General features: G+C 36.9%; 1 protein-coding gene across 1 annotated transcript in view; it reads right to left on the bottom strand.

Annotated features, from left to right (window-relative positions):
* Positions 1 to 8,838, bottom strand: part of Agpat2 (1-Acylglycerol-3-phosphate O-acyltransferase 2) — a 333,379-nt gene extending 324,541 nt beyond the window's left edge. Inside the window, exon 1 of the mRNA XM_081765534.1 lies at positions 8,557 to 8,838. The gene's annotated coding sequence lies outside the window, so the exon portion shown is untranslated. The remainder of the gene's footprint in view (positions 1 to 8,556) is intronic.
* Positions 8,839 to 16,160: the final 7,322 nt, after the last annotated feature.

Here is a 16,160-nt window from a genome sequence, read left to right as displayed (position 1 = left end):
TAAGAGAGTATTCTTGCAAGTGTTAATTTCTGAACGCATTCCCCAAGAAACTTCTATTCGCAGGAAAATATCCCTGTACAATATGGAAAAGCTTATGGTTTCTCAGTTCACAGTATTTTTGTCACAAAAAACTTGAAAAATCAGTTTTTCATAGTGTATAAAGGTGCTCTGGTACCCTATGTGAGAGCATTTCCATAAAGCATGCTCATAATTGTAATTTGTGTAATCACTAAAACACCACGTTAAATTTAAGTTACAAATATGCATAATTTCAATTATTATGAATATTTATTCAAAGTAGTTTACCTAAAGCAAAGAAGAGACTTATTAAAAATTAGGTACAAAGTTGAATAACATAAATAAGCCATTAGTAATACAAGTATACATTTTCCGTAGCTCGTAATTTTCCACCTTAAAACAAATCTGCAATCGGATTTATTTCCTGTTGGTAACTTTTTCGTGGTAAATCGTCCGCAGCGGAATGATGTCCATCCTTCAGCCAAGAAATAACTAGTTCGTCTATTTCGAGCTTGTCTAGCGGTGGGTCATTAACATTGATGAGCAACAAGTTAGACAATGTTTGAGCACTTAGTCTATTTCTAATATCAGTAATCTGTAAATTCATAAGGGGAAATCCCTGTTCGCACTCTGTCGTGGAAATTGATAATACTTCTACCCGATATCTGCAACTTCTCATAAACAATCTACTTGTTAGACTTAAGTCTGATAACGATTTTTCTTGGTCAGGTTTGAAATACTCAACAAGAAGTATCATCTCTCCATCACCATACATCTTTTCCATATCGACCATGTCAGTTGGCAATGTCGACCCATGGAGAACAGAAACTTCATCTACCACGTCTTTGATAGGGAATCTTGTGAATAAATTGTCAATTAAAGCCTGATAAACTGATGATTTCTTATTTGTGTATAAATTTAATTTTTGTAGTTACACATGAAGGTTTGATACCATTACCAAGTTTCCTCCTCCGTCTAGAAAGCGAAAGGGAACGAGGTTCCTGGAAAGTGTTCAGAGGTGAATGGGAATTTCCCTCCTTCCCCTTCAATTACCACACTGCTGTTTGCCATGTGCCAAATTACGATGAATTTAAATTAAATTATCATAATATAATTATTTCCTTGTTGGATTATCAATACTTTTCAGTGGAAAAAAGGATGAAATTTCAAAGTTCCAATTCAAAGTAAGTAGACCAACGTAAAGGAAAAAAAAAGTGTAAAATTTTCCATACAATTATGCGTACAATCCAAACTTAAAAGTTCCGTGTAATTAAGCTTACAGTACAAATTTTATGCCTATTTTTCTCACAACTTTATGGGTTGATTGCCCTGTGCTGTAAGCGCTCCATACAATACCGTAAACATAAGCTTCTGCAATTATTAGGGCTATAACAGAAAGCAATGGATATATGAAGCCAAGCACTGTATTTTTTTGTTTCTGATTTTTTTTATTAAATAACATCGATCGTTTTCGATTTTTACTAGAGATGGGCACGAGTCGAGCTGAAACTCGAAACTCGACTCGAATTCGAGTCGAGTTTTGAGCCGTGTCAAAGGCTGTTTTCTCGAGTCAAGTTTCGAGCCGAGTTACTGTTTTTGAGATCGAGTTTCGAGTCGAGTCGAGTTTGGTACATGGCTCGCTCGTTTAGCTCGTTTTAGCTCGATTTGAAATATGGCCTGATTAAACTGTAAAGCGAAAGCCATGAGAAATGTAAGCCGTACTGTGGAATACTTTTAGTGTTGCTCACGAGAGGGAACACTGCTTGCATCTCATCTCGTCTCGATAACGAGACCACAATAGATTATTTTTAAATAAAAGGACAGCCTCAAATGTCGTGAGCACCAATATATGTATATACTGTAGTTTTTACCATCAAGGATGAGACCTGCACGGTCGTCCTAAGCAGAAGCCCAACCCGGGTAGTGATGTCAATGGGCTCGGCTCGGTTCTACTGAGCAAACAGCTCGAGCCGGCTCGGTTGGGATGAGCCATCGGCTCGGCTCAATTGAGCCGATGGCCTGAGCCGACTCATTCGGGATGAGCCACCGAATCAGTTCGGTTCGGCTCAGGTGAGCCATCGGTTTTTGCCGTCTCGGTTAGGGGAGGTGTTGACTCGGTTCATTTCTCGGTTCGGCTCGGTAGTAGATGAGCTGTGAGCCGAGCCACTCGATCCGTTGACAACCCTAAACCCGGGCGGAGCACCGCGGTGATTCAGATAACTGCTAACTCCAAAACAGAAAAATAACAGGGTTGCCGGGGTATTCTAAGATGGATATAGGCCTACACATGATTTATCTCATGTAACCCCTCTTTAATCAAATTGATGTGGGCATCAATTTATCTCCTGGTATATACCTTTATGCTATAGCCGTGTTGAAGCAGCTCTCACGTTATGAATACTCGTAATTAATTAATTAATACGTAAAATTTACCATATTTTCCAATATTTTACATCTCCTTGTCTTTATATATGTGACTGTGTATAGCTGTGTTGAAATGGCTCCCATTATGAATGATTAATAAAAGGGATAATTCAAAATTGATCACTTTTCTGAATATCTTATCATAGGCTATATGGAGAAATTACTAATTTTTCAGTATTAACATATTGCTTTATTAGTCTGTTTTTCTGTTAGTATCAATCATTATAAAGAATTCTAGTTACAAAAAAAGCATACTTAACTTTAAATTATCTTCATAATACCCTTTAGTAATATTCCTATATTGTCTTTAGCTTTATAATTTTCCTATGGTATTTTTAAATTCCTCATCTTTAGAATTTCTTGCGAGAAGAATAATCGTCATCTAGTTTCTACATATTATTATTATTATTATTATTATTATTATTATTATTATTATTATTATTATTATTATTATTATTATTACCAATATTATAAAAAGCCTATTCCGGATAACAATGTTGTTATTTGTATAATATGGGCAGCTCGTGGAAACATACAGTGGAGTATCGTTAATTCGAACTTGGATAATTCGAAATATTGGATAATTCGAACAGAAGTCCATTCCCCTTTAAACTGTGTTGAAAACAATAGTAAAAAGTCGTGGATAAATCGAACTTTTGAACCTATGTTTTGGATAATTCGAAGTAAATGCAGTTGAAAATTTTTAATGTTGGATATGTAAACAGAGAAATACAATTTTAACGTGTTTTCAGTTATCCAGATGCACCCATAGGGAAGAGTAATACAAAAGATAAATAGAAAATCTATGTAATGATAAAGATGAAGGTGAGTTGGGGAAGAAGTAAAGATAGAGAACGTGTGCCAATCTCATCTTGTTTCAGAATTGGTTGAAAATTTAAGATGAATTATTGATAAAGTCAACCAAAATGTTATTAATATCGTATTCCACGCAATACATGAAATTCAAGATTTATTGACCGTACAAAAACAATCAAATTTAAGCAAATGTGGTTTACGACTTCTTAAAAGTGAGAACAGAATATTCAAATTGTTATTGGTGTTTAATTGTTTGGATTATTCAATGTATGTTGTAGTGTTGTACGTAAATATATTTTCCATTGAACACGTAGTTTGAATTATGTGGTGTCAAAGTCGTTTGTTAGTTTGCGGTATTCGATCACGCAAATAACAAGCTGCTTTAAAGGTAAAGTCTACACCATTTTGATGCACAGTACTTTGGTTTGTTTGTTGTTATATATGTGAAAATGAATGTTGTTGGATAATTCGAATTTTGGATAATTCGAAGTTTTTTCGTGTCCCCTTGGACTTCGAATTAAAAAGAGTCCACTGTAATTGTATGTCACATTTTCTGATTTTCGAGTAAGTATGAAAAGAAAGTTCGTCATTCCTATGCAATTCGATACAATGACACATACCAAACAAGTTTCCCTTGTGGTTTAATACCAATCCAGTCCACCTAATAACTTAATTTTACCAGAAGTGACAATTATCATGATGTTCGCTAAATCCTCTCGTATCATGGTAAAAACGAGTTGAAATCTTTAAGTTTTATGTCCCGCGGTTTTGCCAGTTAGGCTAAAGGAGACGGTGATGATGAGAGATGAATGAAATGGTGGAATGAAGAAAGTGTGAGGAAACGGGAGAATCCCGAGAAAACCCTTGAGCACGGTGTTTGTCCACCACAAAGTCCACACGGCGCGAGCTGGGATCGAACCAGAGGCCCCAAGCACCGGAGGTGAACGCTTTACTACTGAGCTACCCCCCCCCCCCCAACATGTCATGGTAAATAAAGTGATGACTTCGCTTCTTCATATTTTGTATGGTCGGAAATTCTCTTTTATCTTATTCATTGGAACTGAACACGTGTGGTTTATTGTTCAACGGCCCTGCAACTCTGCAAGTAAACAAGTTACCACCAAACGGAATCTGTAATCAGAGGTCCCTCCCTACAGGGGTTCAGACTTTTCTTTACTGAATAGTTTTAAGCTCTTTCCTTTTTTGTAGTAGGCAATAAAAATAGAAGAAGAACAATATTACTTTTCTGCGGCAGTGTCTCATTTATTTGAGCAAAGCTATGGTAGTCAAAATTTGCAGACACTCCTCAAATAACAATAAGAATCCCACAGCTATTTACAAAGGCAATCGGAAAAACAAGTTCATTTCTCTGCTTTCACGAAATATTTACATGTGTGACACTTTGCGTGCTGCAATTAATAATAATAATAATAATAATAATAATAATAATAATAATAATAATAATAATAATAATAATAATAATAATAAGTGAATATCTACAATATATTATCATTATTCATACTTTATCTTATTTCTGACAGCAGTGTTACATACATAATTTTGTCTTCTTCAATCACAAGCCACTGTTGTGCTTATCCGATCCAAATCTCTCCATATCGTTCTGCTTATTTACTTAGTAAAGTACTACTAGACTAATATTCATTCAAAACAATTCTTTGATCCAATACTTGATCCAATTTTTTGTTGTATATACCCACATTCATATCCAGTTCCATCTAAATAAACTAGTGTAAAAAATATTTGTTCCCGAGCGTTATAGTAGTGTATGATTGAATTCCGGATATATGAAGGCCCATAAATATGCAAATGACATATGCGCCGTTAAAATTAGTGCAATATGCATTGGGCCGCGGAGAACTTCGCATTTGAATCAATTTTACACGAATACCGAGAGAACACTTCGCGAATGTAGCATAGATTCTGTCTTAAAGTTACTCATATACAGACCACGACAATAGTCTAGGAGACAAAGTTTGTGTCTGTCTCGTATCGAAAAAGTATCGTAAAAGTGGTGGTCTCTTTGGAATTGTATATGTACCTGGAAACGTATGACTTCATGCCCACCATCAGTCATCTTTTGCAGAATTAAGTGAACGAGAGATATATATTTATTACTAAGCTACCAGATACAATCTCAGAGGCCATTTTACACTGGAGCACTCAAATCAACAATAATAACAACATTGGGAAATGAAGTGGAAGGATGGCGGCCAGGGTCTGTATTTTAAGGTACCATCTCAACATTGACCTGGTGTAACTGAGGAAAACCCTGGAAAACCTCAGTCAGGATACTGAACTCTGGATTCGAGCATGGGGCCTTCCGATTGCGAAGCAAAAACGCCGTAATAATAATAAATCTTTGAGTTTTACGTCCCAGTCTTATGTCGAATAGGCTAAAGGAGATGGTGATGATAAGAAATGAATAAAATGGTGGAATGAAGAAAGTGGGAGGAAATGGGTGGGCCCCGAGAAAACCCATGCAAACGGTGTTCGTCCACCACAAGGTTCACTTGGCGGGAGCAGAGATGGAACCCGGGACCCCATTCACCACAGGTGAACGCTCTACCAATGAGCCACGGCGGTCCTTATAATAATAATAATAATAATAATAATAATAATAATAATAATAATAATAATAATAATAATAATAAGAAGAAGAAGAAGAAGAAGAAGAAGAAGAAGAAGAAGAAGTGTCATTGATAATAATTGTATTGTGTATGTATAATACTTGAAGAGAGTACTTGAACTACACACACGATTAGGCTCGATTTGGCTCTTTAGGCTCGACTCGAAACTCGAACCAAATTCGAGTCGAGTTAGAGGAAATTTTTCGAGCCGAGTTCTCGAGTCCAGTTCAAACATGTCTGTTTCGAGTCGAGTCGAGTTTCAAAGAAAAACCGCTCGAACTCGCTCGTGCCCATCCCTAATTTTTACAAACCAACTCACTATCGATTTTCCATATATAGAAAAGTGCCCCTCCCCCACATAAAGGAGAATTTTAAAAATGCTAGGACACATTCTGTTTATTTTCAATAAAGAGTTAATACACTGAATTTCAGCTCCGTAAGTTTAACGGCTTGCGAGATACTCATTTTTTTTTTCCGCAAAAATTTGGATCCTCACTACCTCCTTAGGATATTATGCATTATAATAAAAGCAATATAACATCCCAATTTGGATTAAGGCCGAACTATATACCAAAAGTAATTTCACTTGACTTTGCAATTTGACCGTGATGATCAGGCACACATAGTTACATGCAATTTTTTATATATTACAGTGATTCAAAAATGTACTTTTTCCAGTAGTTAGCTCTAAAAACTCTCAGGTCTCGAAAGCCAAGTTGTAGTGTAAGTCCTATTGCTATTATTACAATTAAAAATATCAATATCCAAAAGTGCCTGAAGTTCCTTTTTCACTTGGTTAGATATACTCACCTCAGGTAAGTAGACAGAAACAAGTGGAAAAGGAAGGGAAAGGAAGGTCTTGAAAGTAAAACGGAGACAAATTTACCAGTCTTCAGAAGATACTGTCTACAATGCAGTGAGCAGAGAGGGTCGGTAGATCATATTGAGTCGGTGGGTCATGGTGGGTGGTGGGTCGCAGTGGGTCACGGTGGGTGGTGGGTCACAGTGAGTCATGGTGGGTGGTGGGTCGCAGTGGGTCACATGCTGTTGACCCACGACCCACTCAAAAAACTTGACCCACCGACCCACTCCATCTCTGGCACGAGGTAATAAATCCTTTTAACTGACGTCGTACATTAACAGTATCATAGAACTTGTGGTTACATATTTTTAATGATTCGCCTTTATTTTCAATGCACTAACAAAGTGCATAGACTACCTATATTGCAATGATACGCCCCTTCTTCGTAGAGCTCTAGCTACGCGTGCCGACTAAGTGGGTGCTCCGGGGCTCCAGCACCCACACAATGTTGTGGGTGCGCCGCACCCGCAAGATTTTTAATATGACAAAAAAAAATAAGATAAATATCTCTCACTTGCCATTATCAAATATAAGCAATTAAAACATTGAGATAGAGGTTAAAATTTCTAACCTCTAAAACAACTGTTTGTTTCAATATGTTGGTGCAAAGGCAACCAAACAACACGCTCAAGTTAGTCATTTATAGTTTATATTCACAATAAAATTCTTGCAAGTTCTTTCTGTAATACCATTAAAATTATTTGCTTTTATGAAGATTTTTTATTTTAATTTGTATGAATGTAGTATTCTTTTTATTAACGTGTTGATAATATCATTGCCTCTTGCAATCATTGTTATCATCTAAGCTGCTTCAAGTATACACTTAATGTTATGATCACATTGGGAATATTCATTACGGTAACTTATCCTTAAACTTGAACCTGGGTTTGAACCTGCTTATGTACGTTTAAGTTAGCTGTGTTACCGACTGCGCTAGGGCAGCCCCAACTTATCCTTATAGTACCGGTATAATTTTACTTTATCACAGCACAGTTTTTTATGACAGTATTAACAAAAGATTTTAACTAAATGAAAATCAATTAAAAAATATCGAGACTCCCCTGAAAACATATAACATGTCCCGCCATTGATATGCACCCACATAAATTTTGGAAAGTCGGCGCTGTTGGCTGTAGCTAACAAGTTTCCATATATTTCTAATTTTCGAAACAGGCAAGTAGACAATTGACAATAATACTGAAGTAAACAAGCGGAAAATACAAAGGCTTTACTCACATAGCTCAATCTTGGCTATGTACTGTAGTCGCAAAATTTTACATACCGGTATACAAATTGTGAAAGTCATATCCAAAACTTGCAAACCCTATTTTGAACAAATATTGAGAAAGCTCTTCTTCCAAGTTTTTCTTTGCTCGAAAGGGACTTGATAGGTTTTGAAAATGACCTTCACAATTATTTACCCATTTGTTAACGCAAGTGAAATCTTTGAGTTTTACGTCCCACAGTTATGCCGGTTAGATTAAAGGAGACGGTGATGATGAGTAATGAATGAAATGGTGGAATGAAGAAAGTGGGAGGAAACGGGAGAACCCCAAGAAAACCCACCACAAAGTTCACTTGGCGGGGGCTGGGATTGAACCCCGGAGGTGAACGCTCTACCACTGAGCCACCGCGGCCCCTATTCAAGGAAAGTATTGCACGCCTGGATATACGAAGTACATATTTCCTCTCACATTTAATATTCGTCTATTTCAAAAATAAATACAAAAATACATTTAATGAAACAATTACACTACTTACAAGGCAAAATCACTTAGCTTTACTTACCTTCTTACTGCAAAAAGGTAGTCAATTTGAGACAGTACTCAACGGTGTCTGAGAAACAATAATAGTCGGAATTACGGAAAATAAACGAAGAACAATGCAAGAATAGAAAGTGTGTATGTAACTACAGCTGCAATGCTCACGTTACACATATCACGTGTTCTGGAGCAATGTCAACCAAGCAATACCTCAACTTCCTCCATCAAACCAATCTGATAAAAAGAGCTTCATTCTTTCTTCGTTCTTCGCCAAGCAAATCACATGACTCGCAATGAAAACACGTCAAATCTACTTGATCGACCTTAGTTCTACGAAGTATTCATTTTTTATAAAAATAACAGCATGCACTCGAACTCCAACGTATGTATTGGTCATACATTATTAATTTCTGTTTTATTATTTAACAAAGAATTGAACTATGTAAGAAACATAGAAACACGAAATTGTACCTTTAATAAGGCAAGAAAACCATAAATGCAATCAAGAGTCTAGTTATTGCTTTACGACCAGGGTTGCCATACCTTCCGGCTTTCCACGATTGTCACCGGTTTTGAAATGAAACGAAATTTTTAGATTAACGCCCCATGGTTATGGTGTTTACGGTAATGAAGACGTGTGATTCATGAAAAAGAACAATGATTAAATAATTATTCGGGTTAGAATGTTGGAGGAAATGGGAGAACACCGAGAAATCCCACATACACGCTTTGTCCACCATAAACTCGTTTGGCCCGGGATCGAACCGTCACGGGTTTTCATACACTGTCAGACGTCCCACTTTTGAGAAATAGATAGGTCCTTTCATTTTATGTGTACTATCCGCCAAATAAGTAAATGTACACATGTTTGTGAGTCGGGCATCCCTGCACCGACAGGTGTGGAAAATGTGAGAATTAGATCAGTCAAATATGTAAATGAAATGAAATGAAATCTTTGAGTTTTACGTCCCACGGTTATGCCGGTGAGGCTAAAGGAGACGGTGACGATGAGTAATGAATGAAATGGTGGAATGAAGAAAGTGGGAGGAAACGGGAGAACCCCGAGGAAACCCACGCACACGGTGTGTGTGTCAAATATATAGTTTGGTTGGGATTGGGAGCACTATTCGTAGTTTCAGGGAATTTTCCTTATGTAGGTATAATTATCAAAAAGGGATTTTTTCGATAAAATGTGAAAATCCAGGGAAATTGTCGCGCTGGCTGATTCACCAATATAAATGCTTATTCTTTATTTGTTCTTCAGAAATAAACCAATAAAAAAGCAATAGTTTGTGTCAAGAGCGCCGATTTCTCTTTAAATTTGGAGGGGGGGCTCATTCAGATAGTGTCTGATGAAGGCAAAATGTTAGTTGGCGAAACTGTAACACGTATGTAGTTTTTAATGTAAATATATTGTTTTGCTCAGCAAATTGTTTGTGTTTAAGTATAGGCCTATACAAAGCAAAGCTTCTACTTATGGAAAATATTACAGATGCAGAATATATATATATATATATATATATATATATATATATATATATATATATATATATATATATATATGTGTGTGTGTGTGTGTGTGTGTGTGTGTGTGTGTGTGTGTGTGAAGATTTTAAGACAAATTGCACTCAATTATGCCAAATATTGTATATTCACAAATACAGTAGGGGGACCCACATGAGCTTTGGGAAGTCGGGCCCCCTCTCCCCCCCCAGGATCGCCCTTGCCTCCAGTGTTTGTACATTTCACTTCCTACACAAAACTGCACGTAGTGTACAAATATTGATATTAGAATGATGGTACCGGAAAAGTACTTAGTATGAATTAATGATATTTGTAAAGAAAATTAGGTCTGTGTATTTTCTGATACCGGCACAGGAACTACATTTTGATCGTTTATCATATGTTTCATAAAAATGCCAACTAAGGAACAGAAAGAAAACCGTGAATGATTTGCCTTGGTTGCTCTTTATGTCCAAGAATATCATCCCAACCGTAATGGTGGGGTGCTGACTGCCACGGGTGCTGACTGCCACAGCCAATTATTGGTGCTGATTGCCACGACTGGCGCTAATTGCCAATATCAAGGTGCTGACTGCCACGATGGCGTGCTGACTGCCACGAGCCTGAGAGAAAATTGCTAGACGTAACATTACCGGACGCCAAGAAGCATGAAAGAAACTAGATGATCCTTAGAATCGTGTTGTTCAGACCAACACCTAACAAAGGTAAACAGGTTTCTGTATGTACACTCATGTCCAAAATTATTGTTACATGATTATAAATATGTTGTTCTAGTAATATAATTTGATAACGAATTCGCCCGGTATTTCTTATAATGTTAGTATGTGTATAATCGGCAAAGACAAGTATGTGGTAAATTTCATGTCAAAAGAGCAGTAAATAAGAACAATAAAACGAAAATAAAATTTTCTTGTCCATTTAGTTACATTTTATTTTACTCATTATGGTTTTCGTATTTATAATTCTTTTCCTATGAAATTTATCACAAATATAAATTTCCTGATTATACACATAATATAAGTATTAAAAGTACTCTGCAAAATTATCAAATTATATTCTTACAAGAAGACAGTTATAGATATGCAACAATAATTTTGGACATGAGTGTACTTTCAGTTTTGTCAGGGAGCGGTGCGTACAAAATTGGTACGATTTATGTATTTTCACTTGAACTCCCTATATCAGCATGAACTGTGTACAGCTGTGCAAATTGTTTCGAGCAGCTCTTGAAAGTTCCATCAAAAAAGCACTGCTGACTGTACCTCACAAGGGAAGTTTAGGAGAAAGCACTCGCCTGCAGAGAAACTAAGCATGCCATTTGAAGTCCCAATTCATGCTGATTATAACAAGCTAATAAAATTCCTGTACGGTTGAGAACGGTTCGAGAAATTCAACTTGGAAGTTTATATGAGAAAATGAGGATATCGCATTTATACGCGTTAAGTACAACATAATTAGTAACGAATGTTGACATACGAATTGAAAGCTATCGGAAGTAACAGAAAAAGAGTGTTTCGCAATAACTAATGGCTTTGTTAGATACAATTGGTCATTACATTGTTCACAATAATCATAGGTTAGATATGAAAATTGATCACTGTTGTTCTTCTGTTTTATGAATAAATGACGCAGGCAAAATACTCCCTTGCACCATGGACATTTTATATGTGCAATTGTGTTGCATCCCTCAAGAGAACAGTTCGCAGAACTAAAGCAAAAAGCATATTCGACAAGTGATTCAAAAGTTATAGGCCTATAATTTGTTCGTAACCTGCCTTGCAGAACGCAAACTGAAACAATCCTATGTATCGCGGTGATCGGAAGTGATTCGTATGGACACGAACTTTATTTGATTGTTTCGTTGGTACATTATAACGTCCAGATGAAGAAGATTCATACTATGTACAAATCTCCTGCTAATCTTTGATTGATCGGAATCAAAACACATCAAATGGTTGCACAAATCGTGTGCAATTCTTTGGTATCTTCTCAACCATTAGGTCTTTGCCATCCGTCATGCAACCTGTAATGGACAATTTGTCTGCGAATGGACCCCAGTGATCAAGCAATAGCAATTTCAAACCATCAGGCTTCGCCATGGGTGAGAATATTTAACGCATTGAAACGTGCATCCACTCATTTTCTCATATAAATTTCCAAACTGAATATCTCGAACAGTTCTCAACGTACAGGAGTTTTATTACCTGTTGTAATCAGCATGAATTGGTCCTTCAAATGACATGCCTATTTCTCTGCAAGCGAGTGTTTCTCCCAAACTTCCCTTGTCAGCTGGCTTCAGACCCTCATATCCATTAAATGATACAATAAAACAATTAATATAAATAATGAAATGTGCAAATTGTTCAGAAAAGACAATCCCTTTATAAACATCCAAGTGTATGTCGTTCCACTTAGTGAGCAACTTTGTAACTTATAGGATGCCACATAGATTTGCTGTGATGATTACTAAATTAATTTCTACTATATTAATTAATAATCATAAATTTAGTATGAGGCATTAATTCCTCTCTTTCCAAATACAGTTTCTCCCAGGCTAGTGGCAGTCAGCACGCCGTCGTGGCAGTCAGCACCTTCATATTTGCAATCAGCGACAGTCGTGGCAGTCAGCACTAATAATTGGCTGTGGCAGTCAACACCCGTGGCGATCAGCACCTATCCACCGTAATCAGTGGAAGATTTACGGGATTTGGGGCTTTCAGGCTGAAGCCCATCCAAAATGCAGGATTTCCTTTTAAAAATCTAATGTTAGTCATTTCTATGCGTATAAGCTTCAAGCCTCTCCCACCCCAAAATCTAGTGATTTCTTAAAAAAAAAAAAAAAAAAAAAAAAAAGCCTTTCTGAGTGAAAACTCTCTTAAACTATTTTCCTGGATCCGTCACTATTCCAATTCCGTAATTTATTTTCCAATAAGAAATACATTCCGGATACCTAAATAGGAATTTACCTAAAATTAAAAGGCAGGAGTTATCAGTAATAATAATTTCCTATCTAAGGGGTTACTTTGGATCGGTGCAAAGTAACCCCGATTAGAAGCTAAAACCGTATATTTTCCATTTTTATTTTTTCTATGACTTTAATACGTTTCACACTTCAATTTCAAGTATTTCTTCGAAGTTCCATCATACACAGTAGTATTCTACGAAACTGACTTAACTTTCAAAGAAATTCTTTTAGGTGATACTTCCAAATTTTGTCGGCCTTTACAGTGACTGCTTTTCAGTACCGGCTGAAGGGCCGGGAGAGCCGGGCGACCGCCCGGGGCGCCAAATTTTAGAGGAGTTTGGGGGGCGCCAAAATCCTTGCTAAATTTATATTATTGTAAACGGTGAACTAAAAATTAACTTTTTCATAAATTGTGTAGCAACATTGGTTACTACCTCATGCCATAGGCCTCACTCTTTATAACAACCCTGGTTTCTTCTTGAATTTCCTATAAAAGAAATCCCTTCATCCCATCACCTTATTTGTCTATAAAAAAAAATCTCCGCTGACAAAGCTAAAGGCTATTGTTGAGAGTTGGGAGTTTTGAGCAAGAATAACACGCTCTGACACTTACAACCGCCGCGGTGCTGACAATTGCACTCCTTGCGACAAAGCTATGTCGGTCAGTAGTATGGGCGACACCTGACCGCGTTTTGGACTTTGACCCCGACCTTTATGACGTCATAGGTCAAAGGTCAATGACCTTGGCCCGGGGTGAATGACCTAGGGGTACTTAGGACTACCCCCTCTAAATTTTGGCAGGGGTACCTTGGCCCACCCCCTAAATTTTGGCAGGGGTACCTTTGCCCACCCCCTAAATTTTGGAAATTGCCAAATCTAAAAATTGGGTATGGTAGCCTAGGACCATAGTATGTATTTCTATCAGTATTGGGTGTCTATGTCGTTCCCTTTTATGGGTAAAAAATTGCCAAAAATTCAAATTTCGGGGGTTTTGACCTAATTTATCCCCTTTGATGAGGTGTTATTACCTTATATGGTTATATGGGTGTATACAGGGGTCCATTAGCTTTCATAACATATGGGTATATTAATGCACCCTTGAAAATTTTGGAAGGGGTACCTTGGCCCACCCCTTAAATTTTGGAAATTGACCAATTTAAACATTGGGTATTATAGTACAGGACCTTAATATGTATCATGATAAATTTGGGTGGTCCACCTCGTTCCCTTCTAGGGGTACAAAATTGCCAAAATATAAACGTAAGCAATACGTTATACCACGTGTTTGGTTTTTGGTCGATTTTATTCCCTTTGATGAGGTGTTATTATCCTATATAGTTATATGGTCATGTATAGGGGTCCATTCCCTTTCATAAGATATGTGTATATTTGTGCACCCCTTTAAAAATTTGGGAGGGGTACCTTGGCCCACCCCTTAAATTTTAGAAATTGTCCAATTTAAACATTTGGTATTATAGTATAGAACCCTAGTATGTATCACTATAAATGCGGGTGGTTCACCTCGTTCCCTTCTAGGGGTACAAAATTGCCAAAATTTTAGTACAACCACGTGTTTGGTATTTGGTACATTTTATCCCCCTTTGATGAGGTCCTATTACCTTATATGGTTATATGGTCATGTATAGTGGTCCATTATCTATCATAAGACATGGGTACATTGGTGCACCCCTTTAAAATTTTGGGATGGGTACCTTGGCCCATCCCTTAAATTTTGGAAAATGTCAAATTTAAACATTTGGTATTATAGTACAGGACCTCAATATGTATCATGATAAATTTGGGTGGACCATCTCGTTCCCTTTGTACGGAAACATAAGCAATACGTTGTACCACGTGTTTGGTTTTTGGTCCATTTTATCCCCTTTCATGAGATCCTATGATTACAGGGGTCCATTTCCTATCATAAGACATGGGTATATTGTTGCACCCTTCTTAAAATTTGGCAAGGGGAACACTGAAATTGTCCAATTTAAGCATAGTACAGGACCTCAATATGTTTCGGTGTTCCTATTGCCAATTTTTTTAGTACAACCACGTGTTCGGTTATTGACTCAATTTATCCTATTTGATAAGGTTATAAGGTATGGACGGGTATCCCCTTTCAATTTGGTAGGACCCTTCGGGTGTAGTACGGTCACATGATCGATGATTTGGTTTTGATGCGCGACTAGGTCCCTGGTCAATGTTCTCTAGGAATTAGGTGGAAACTTTGTCCTTCGTCTTATATCGCACAGTTCTTTAGGAGAATCTGATAACGTTGTATGTATCATATTGACGGAATGAACAATAAAAACACATAGATAAGCATAAATTGTATTTTTATTCATTTTTCCGGTTTCTTCTTTTTCTTTCTTATTGACAATGTTTGTATATTGAGCTGGGTTTCTTCATTAGACCTCCTCCTCTTCTTGATTGTGATGATTTGTTTCCATGTTTCGCAGCATTGCACCCGTTTGCAAAGCTTCGTATTGTGAATTATGTAAAAAGAACGAGGAAAAAGATTATTAGTATAGAAATAGGTGATGATTAAACAAATACACTTTCAATGATAAATATGATAAAATTACCTGGAAGGTATATTGTAGTAGTCTACGATCATTAACAGTGGGTACCGTTGTGAACAAGTATTGAATTTCACGCAGAGATTTTCCTTGGGCTTTACAGCACAAATAAAAATAAGCATAATAGCCACATACGGATGAACCAAGACTTTGCATTTGGCTATTATTATATTTATAGTACATACAATGAAGTTTTAAGAATGCAGCACGTTGTGGTACATAAGGAGAAAGGCCATAGCTGTCAAAATATTCTCCAACACCGCGATTATCAATATAAATTGCAATCCAATGGGTTCCTAGTTTTGTGGATGGATCTGTATTTACAATGATTGCCAGAGGAAGAGAAATCCGTGAGGGCAACTCATCGCTTGTAAATACCCCGGTAAAATGATTTCTGAATAATGGACTACCGTTTAAAGCACTAGCTAATTGTAATGTATTCAACATCGTGAATGGAAATGATACATAACATATACGTACCTTGTAATTTAAAAGTCCAGGATAATGTTGCACTGGTGGTCGATCTCTAGGAGTGAGGAAAACTCCCCATACACAATA

Source organism: Thermobia domestica, chromosome 7 (assembly GCF_964235325.1).
Source record: "Thermobia domestica chromosome 7, izTheDome1.hap1.1, whole genome shotgun sequence".
Classification (NCBI taxonomy): Eukaryota; Metazoa; Arthropoda; class Insecta; order Zygentoma; family Lepismatidae; genus Thermobia; species Thermobia domestica.
Note: the sequence above shows the minus strand (reverse complement) of the source record. Positions and strands in the feature narration are given on the sequence as shown.